General features: G+C 29.7%; 1 long non-coding RNA gene across 2 annotated transcripts in view; it reads left to right on the top strand.

Moving 5' to 3' along the window:
- LOC100576452 overlaps positions 1-2,251 on the top strand; it is a 2,636-nt gene extending 385 nt beyond the window's left edge. Inside the window, exons 1-3 of one of the 2 annotated variants that reach the window (XR_003305486.1) lie at positions 1-1,223; positions 1,286-1,469; positions 1,565-2,251. The exon at positions 1-1,223 is cut by the window's left edge and continues 385 nt beyond it. This is a non-coding gene — a long non-coding RNA (uncharacterized LOC100576452). The remainder of the gene's footprint in view (positions 1,224-1,285; positions 1,470-1,564) is intronic. The other variant, XR_001704695.2, reaches the window with a different exon arrangement.
- The last annotated feature ends 5,633 nt before the right edge of the window (positions 2,252-7,884 follow it).

The raw sequence follows: 7,884 nt of genomic DNA, 5'->3' as shown, positions 1-7,884 counted from the left end.
AGAATCGTTCGTCCGTTGCGAGCCGATCGGATACTTTGATTACGGATCGAATGAAACAACAACAGCGAGGAAGAGATGATTCGTTTCGAGAAGGGAGGAAAGACTAACGTGATTGTGATCGGGCGATTAGAATTAAAAAGATGTGTTAAAAAGATAAGAGTTCAATTTTTAAGTTAATAGAAAAGGAAACGAGAGATACTTCTTACCAATTTTCTTACTTCTACATTGTATTCGTAATTGTATTATCTTCTCTCGCGATCCGACGGTAAGCGAGTTTTGAAATGGAGTATACACATCGCATTTTAAGGTCAAAGATGTATACAAGTCTGAATGTGTACATGTCCATAAATCCAGCACAAACTAACAATAGATAGACTTCGATTTTTCTCTGTACACATAAATTTATGTCCTCGTTAAATCATAGAATCGCCACGTAGGCGTGGATCGTTTGTTAATGGATACGGATACGGGCGCAGGGTGGGAACGGATCATTCCGTTCGAGGAATGAAATCAAAGAGATCGGGATAAAAATTTTTACGCGATTATTAATAATCGCGCTTTTACGATCACCGTAAATTTTTACGCAATATTTACCCGTAAAAAGCAATATGTTTAACACTTGTTGAGAAACGAGAATAGAATATATATTTCCTTCGCGCTGTTTGCCTTTTTTTCGTTTTTGTCGAATCGCGTGCTATTGTGTTGCCGCATGTAGCCGCGTGTGCACGAGAGAGCCGCGCATGCGCGTGTGCGCCTTATAGACGCCTATAGAGGTATCAAGCGGAGCTCGAGTTAAAAGCGTGCAGTGTTCTCTTGTGCTCCTCGTGCTGGTGGGACCTTGTTTCATGACCCACATAAAGCAAGGCCGTTAACACTACTCACGAGTGTTGCGCGCGTATGGGTGCGGGCCCCAACGAGCTACTCGCCGTTCTATGGGACCCCACGTGTCCCCTCCGCGGTTGCCGGGGCGAGGGAGGGAGGAAGGGAGGAGGAGGAGGAGGAGGAGGCCCGACGACGTGCCCCTCTGATATATACGCTACCTGCATATACCGGCATGTATACCTCCTGTATGTATGCGCCTTCGTATTACCATACGTCACGTGTACGTGTACGTGTAAGATGAAGCAGAGAAGATGGACTTGTTGGTGTGCGTAAGACAAGTGGACCTGTATGTCGAAATACGTGTGCGTGCACGAGAGAGCTTGAGAGCTCTGTCTATACAGGTTAGTCATTAAAATCACCGTGGATGATTTTCTATGGATTATGCATTATAACGCATTTACAGGACTGAATCTGTTCCTAACTACGTAAATAATTAACCGTTGATAGAGAAGTGGAGAAATATTATTATGACCTGAAATATTATTATGTTTACTGATGCAATCATGTTATACGGATTAATAGAGAGTAAAGGGGGATGGAAAGCGAAGGGAAAAAAATTACTTGTTTTCGAATATTTCTGTACTCGAGTACGTATTATATTGCGGTGATGAAATTTTTTTTTTACGAATCTTTTGAATCGTTATAAAAATTTCGAGATAATATTCGTTAAATATAATTTCAGCATCCAGATTCAATGGAAGAAAGGATGAATTATTCGTGAAAATTTGGTGCGCGGTTATACGAGCGATATTTGGCGTTGAAAAAGAAAAATTGTATCCAAGAAATGTTGTATCCAAAACGAAGAGAAAATCAGTGTTGCTGTTTATATTTATCGAAAAGCGAAGCAATAAAGGATATACGTATACCGAAAGTTAAGCGTTAGGTCCTGGGTCCTGTTCGTGTAGCACTGTATGTAGCATTTATTATATAGCGTGCGCACTGAATGCACATCCGTGTACGAGTGTGTGCGTGACTGGACAAGTTAGTAGGTCACACGGATTGAGGAACATATCGGTGGGCGTGAGTCGTGCGCACACTAATATCCGACATTATCGGTGGAGAACTGTGACTCGAAACGCGGCTTCACGAGGTACCTTGATCTTGACTAGATGCAAGGTCCATTTCGCTGTCGTCGTACGTTCAATAAGGCATTGCTCCTATTTGCTTTCGCATTGTTTGCATTACTACCGCGTATTAAACGGATTTCATGCGTAGCTAGACTTTAAATAGGGAAAGTTTTAAAACTTATTATATATTTACAAATTTTCCGTTAAATCTATTAAATTGTATGATGTATCGCGACAAAATTGCTTTACTTTTGTATTGGAAAATATCTGGAAATTTTAATAAAAAATAAAAATAAGAACAAGTGTTTTTATTACGAAATATATACCAGAATATCTTTCCTCGAATTATCCGATTACTTTCTCATCATTGATTTAAAAATAAAGATAAGATCAAGAAGATGAATTTTCATCGATATCGATGTTTTTGAGATATATCGTGAATCTTTTAAAAAAGATCTTTCTTGGTATTTTTTTAATTGACAATCTATAATATCTAACGTATAAAAAATTTAAATACATGTATAAAATATATATAAAATAGATAAAATAATCAAATAATCATATATGAAAATTGAATCAACTATATTATATTAAGATTTTCAATCGTAAGATTAAATAAAGAAAACAATAAAATTAAAGATTAGAGTCATAAATGCATAGATTCGCAATATGAACAAAAAGATCAAATAATGAAAGAAAGATAGAGATAGGTAAAAAATATCGAAATCAATTTTTTAGTGCCATTTTTAAAGTGCCGTAAATGAAACATACAAAAAAAACAAAGAAAATAGCATAAGATATAGAAATAGGATAAGAATTGATCGTTAGCGCCATCTCTTAATGACATAAACATGTTTCTTAATTAAAGGTAAGATAAAGTAGAAAAAGAATACAGCGTCATCTTGAATATTCGTTGAATATTTTATTTTACTTTACCATTGTCTTATTTGTTTTAATCATTAAAAATCACAATAAAGTTTATATATTGTCAAAATTATATCATATATTTTATATTCACATAAATTTATTTTTTATAAATCACATTTACAAATTTTTATCTATAATCATTCATCATATATAAATTATTGATGTATTAAATATTGCTCTTTTTTGTATTATTCATTTTTACATTTATATATTTTTTAAATATTCTTATTTAAATGTCTTTTAATTTATAATTAATCAAATATGTTTTTTTGTTTTAATTCTCTCCCAATTGTCGATGAAATACATTTTGTCGATAAAGAAACAGCGAGTAAAAAGTTTTCACGATCAACGCCATCTCGCGTTTGGATCACCGAAGCTCCGACTTGTTATTAGCATAGCAGAATGTACGAGGAGGTATGCGAATTGGCGTGACGTCACAGACAAAGAGAGCAACAATGTGCGAGAGGGATAGAAAACATCTCCCTTTAACTCGTAAAAAAATCATAGAAAAATCATTAATTACTCGTTTTCTACGCAAAATATCCACACATTTAAGTTTTAAACTTAAAAATAAAGCTCCAAGCAAGCTTCCTGTATTAATTTTAGTAAGAAAATCTTTTCCATTAATTATTTATTAACGATTAATATTTTATAGTTTCGCGTCGATATGTTGAATACGCCATATTGAAAATTAAATAATTACTCGTTTTCTACGCAAAATTTCCGCACTTTTAAGATTGAAACTTGAAGCTACAGCTTCAAACAAGTTTCTCATATCGATTTTACTACGAAAATCTTTTCCATTAATTATTTATTAACGATTAACATTTTATAGTTTCGCGTCGGTACATTGGAAACGCCATATTGAAAATTAAATAATTACTCGTTTTCTACGCAAAATTTCCGCACTTTTAAGTTTGAAACTTGAAGCTACAGCTTCAAACAAGTTTCTCATATCAATTTTAGTACGAAAATCTTTTCCATTAATTATTTATTAACGAATAATATTTTATAGTTTTGCGTCGGTACATTGAATACGCCATATTGAAAATTAAATAATTACTCGTTTTCTACGAAATTTTCTGCAAAATTTCTGCACTTTTAAGCTTGCATCTTAAAACTAGAATTTCAAATAAGTTTCCTGTATCAATTTTAGTAAGAAAATCTTTTCCATTAATTATTTATTAACGATTATTATTTTCGATGTTTCGATGTAAAATTATGATAGGTTAATCGTTAATAAATAATTAATTGAAAAGATTTTCGTATCAAAAATAAAACAGGAAATTTATTTGAAGTTCTAATTTTAAGATGCAAGCTTAAAAGTGTCGGAATTTTAAGTAGAAAATGAATAATTAATGATTTTTTTCTTTTATGGAATTCTGTATCGAAAAATGTTCTTTGTCCTTCTCGCACAATGTTGCTCTCTTTGTCTGTGACGTCACACCAAATCGCATACCTCCTTGTACATTCTGCTATGCTAATAACAAGTTGGAGCTTCGGTGATCCAAACGCGAGATGGCGTTGATCTTAAAAACTTTTTACTCGCTGTTTCTTTATCGACAAAACATATTTTATTAACTATTAGGATAAAAAAAGGAATGCATATATTCAAACTATTCTTATTCTATCTGATCTTACCTTGTACTTTTACATACATGAATTTTTTCCTATAAATCGCATTTATAAATTTTTATATATATTATTTTTATATATCTTTCATTATGTATAAATTATTGATGTATTAAATATTGCTTCTTTTTTGCATTATTCATTTTTATATTCTTTATATTTATATTCTTATTTCTTTATTTATTTATATCTTTATATTCTTTATATTTTTATATTCTTATATAACTGTTTTTCATAATTAATCTAATGCATTCCTTTTTTTATCCTAAGAGTTAATAAAATATGTTCTGTCGATAATGAAATAACGAATAGAAAGTTTTTAAGATCAACGCCATCTCGCGTTTGGATCACCGAAGCTCCAACTTGTTATTAGCATAGCAGAATGTACGAGGAGGTATGCGAATTGGTGTGACGTCACAGACAAAGAAAGCAACATTGTGCAAAAAGAACAGAGAACATTTTTCGACACAGAACTTCATAAAAGAAAAAAATCATTAATTACTCATTTTCTACTTAAAATTCCGATACTTTTAAACTTGCATCTTAAAATTAGAACTTCAAACAAATTTCCTGTATGAATTTTGATACGAAAATCTTTTCAATTAATTATTTATTAACGATTAACCTATCATAATTTTACAACGAAACATCGAAAATAATAATCCTTAATAAATAATTAATGGAAAAGATTTTCGTATTAAAATTGATACAGGAAACTTGTTTGAAGTTCTAATTTTAAGATGCAAGCTTAAAAGTGCAGAAATTTTGCGTAGAAAACGTGTAATTATTTAATTTTCAATATGGCGTTTTCAATGTACCGACGCGAAACTATAAAATGTTAATCGTTAATAAATAATTAATGGAAAAGATTTTCGTACTAAAATTGATATAGGAAACTTGTTTGAAGTTCTAATTTTAAGATGCAAGCTTAAAAGTGCAGAAATTTTGCAGAAAATTTCGTAGAAAACGAGTAGTTATTTAATTTTCAATATGGCGTTTTCAATGTACCGACGCAAAACTATAAAATATTAATCGTTAATAAATAATTAATGGAAAAGATTTTCTTATTAAAATTGATATAAGAAACTTGTTTGAAGCTGTAGCTTCAAGTTTTAAACTTAAAAGTGCAGAAATTTTGCGTAAAAAACGAGTAATTATTCAATTTTCAATATGGCGTTTTCAATGTACCGACGCGAAACTATAAAATGTTAATCGTTAATAAATAATTAATGGAAAAGATTTTCGTACTAAAATTGATATGAGAAACTTGTTTGAAGTTCTAATTTTAAGATGCAAGTTTAAAAGTGCAGAAAATTTCGTAGAAAACGAGTAGTTATTTAATTTTCAATATGGCGTTTTCAATGTACCGACGCAAAACTATAAAATATTATTCGTTAATAAATAATTAATGGAAAAGATTTTCGTACTAAAATTGATATAAGAAACTTGTTTGAAGTTCTAATTTTAAGATGCAAGCTTAAAAGTGCAGAAATTTTGCGTAGAAAATGAATAATTATTTAATTTTCAAAATGGCGTATTCAATGTACCGACGCAAAATTATAAAATGTTAATCGTTAATAAATAATTAATGGAAAAGATTTTCTTAGTAAAATTGATACAGGAAGCTTGCTTGGAGCTCTATCTTTAAGTTTCAAACTTAAATGTGTGGATATTTTGCGAAGAAAACGAGTAATTAATGATTTTTCTATGATTTTTTTACGGGTTAAAAGGAGATGTTTTCTATCCCTCTCGCACAATGTTGCTCTCTTTGTCTGTGACGTCACGCCAATTCGCATACCTCCTCGTACATTCTGCTATGCTAATAACAAGTCGGAGCTTCGGTGATCCAAACGCGAGATGGCGTTGATCATGAAAACTTTCTATTCGCTGTTTCTTTATCGACAGAACATATTTTATTAACTATTACGATAAAAAAAGGAATGCATTAGATTAATTATGAAAAACAGTTATATAAGAATATATAAAGAATATAAAAATGAATAATACAAAAAAGAAGCAATATTTAATACATCTGTAATTTATAATGAAAGATATATAAAAATTTATAAATGCGATTTATAGGAAAAAAATTTATGTATATGAAACTGCAAGGTAAGATAAAATAAAATAGTTTGAATATATGTGAACGTGTTTTCTTTATGGTATTTTAGAGATGGCGTTGGTTTCATATTTTTATGCTTTATGCTTTTTATGCTTTATCGTACCATTATTTGTCTGCACTTGTTTTCGGCCTGTAGAATTGAACATATTTTTATCATTTCACATTCAAAATTTAATGTAATTTTTAATTACATTTTTTAAATGTAAAAAATTTTTTATATTATACTTCTAAAAAATCGACATCGTAAGAAAGTAATATATGTATCCTGATGTATAATGTAAAAACAGACAATTATTTATAATTGTATATTGAAATTTAATTTTATTTCCAATTTTAAAATCTTAATGTTGCAATCTTAAAACTGAATCGATAACGTTGAGAATGGGATCTTAGTATCTCCGACATACGAGATTAGAAAAATTTATTGAATATTAGATCTATTTTGTATTTCGTCTATGCCTATGAAGAAGTTCAACTTCTATTGATTGACCTGGATCTTCGAAAGGATATACTTCGAAATGATTTTATTCGATTTTGCATACTGTAATTATTGATTGATTTGTGACAATCACAATGCTTGATTAAATATAATTTTTTTTATTTTAAACAAATTTATATAGGTATCTGGGTTATAAAAAAAAATAAGAAAAAAGATTTTAGATTTTCAAGAATTTTTTTCTTTTTTATTCATCCTCGAATTTTTCTTGTACAGCAATGGTGACAATATTTTTAATTTTTTTCGCGATTTTTATCATGATACGCTAATTCACATAATCAGATACCGAATTACACGAGCAATTATTAAAGTGTTTAGTCCAGATTATTCATTAACATAATATAATATTAAAATTCTTTTCTAAAAAATTTTCACATACATTTAGCGAAATAGAAATTGTAATAAAAATACAAAAGAATTACAGAATCGAGTTTAAGAGTATATATTATATGGCACTGTTCCCGTTTAAGAACCGTGTAATAATAAATTTAAATGTAACATTTCCAATTCTTAAAATATACATTAGAAATGAATTAATCTGCGACTAATACACAAAATAGGATTTTAATCTCATTTTCGGCAAGCAATGAAACGCGTGTATTTAAATAGCATGAAATATATTATTCAATAAATTGCAATTTGCATGAAAAATTTATGAAAAAATATTGTTTTAATCTTAGAAAGCATTTCTCTTGAAGAATTTGAATAAAGAAATTTAAATTTCTATTTATTTTTAACATTTATTAAATATATCTATA

The sequence above is a fragment of the Apis mellifera genome, linkage group LG10, assembly GCF_003254395.2.
Source record: "Apis mellifera strain DH4 linkage group LG10, Amel_HAv3.1, whole genome shotgun sequence".
In the NCBI taxonomy this organism is placed as follows: domain Eukaryota; kingdom Metazoa; phylum Arthropoda; class Insecta; order Hymenoptera; family Apidae; genus Apis; species Apis mellifera.
The sequence above is the reverse complement of the archived record's forward strand: the minus strand, read 5'-3'. Positions and strand labels throughout refer to the sequence as shown.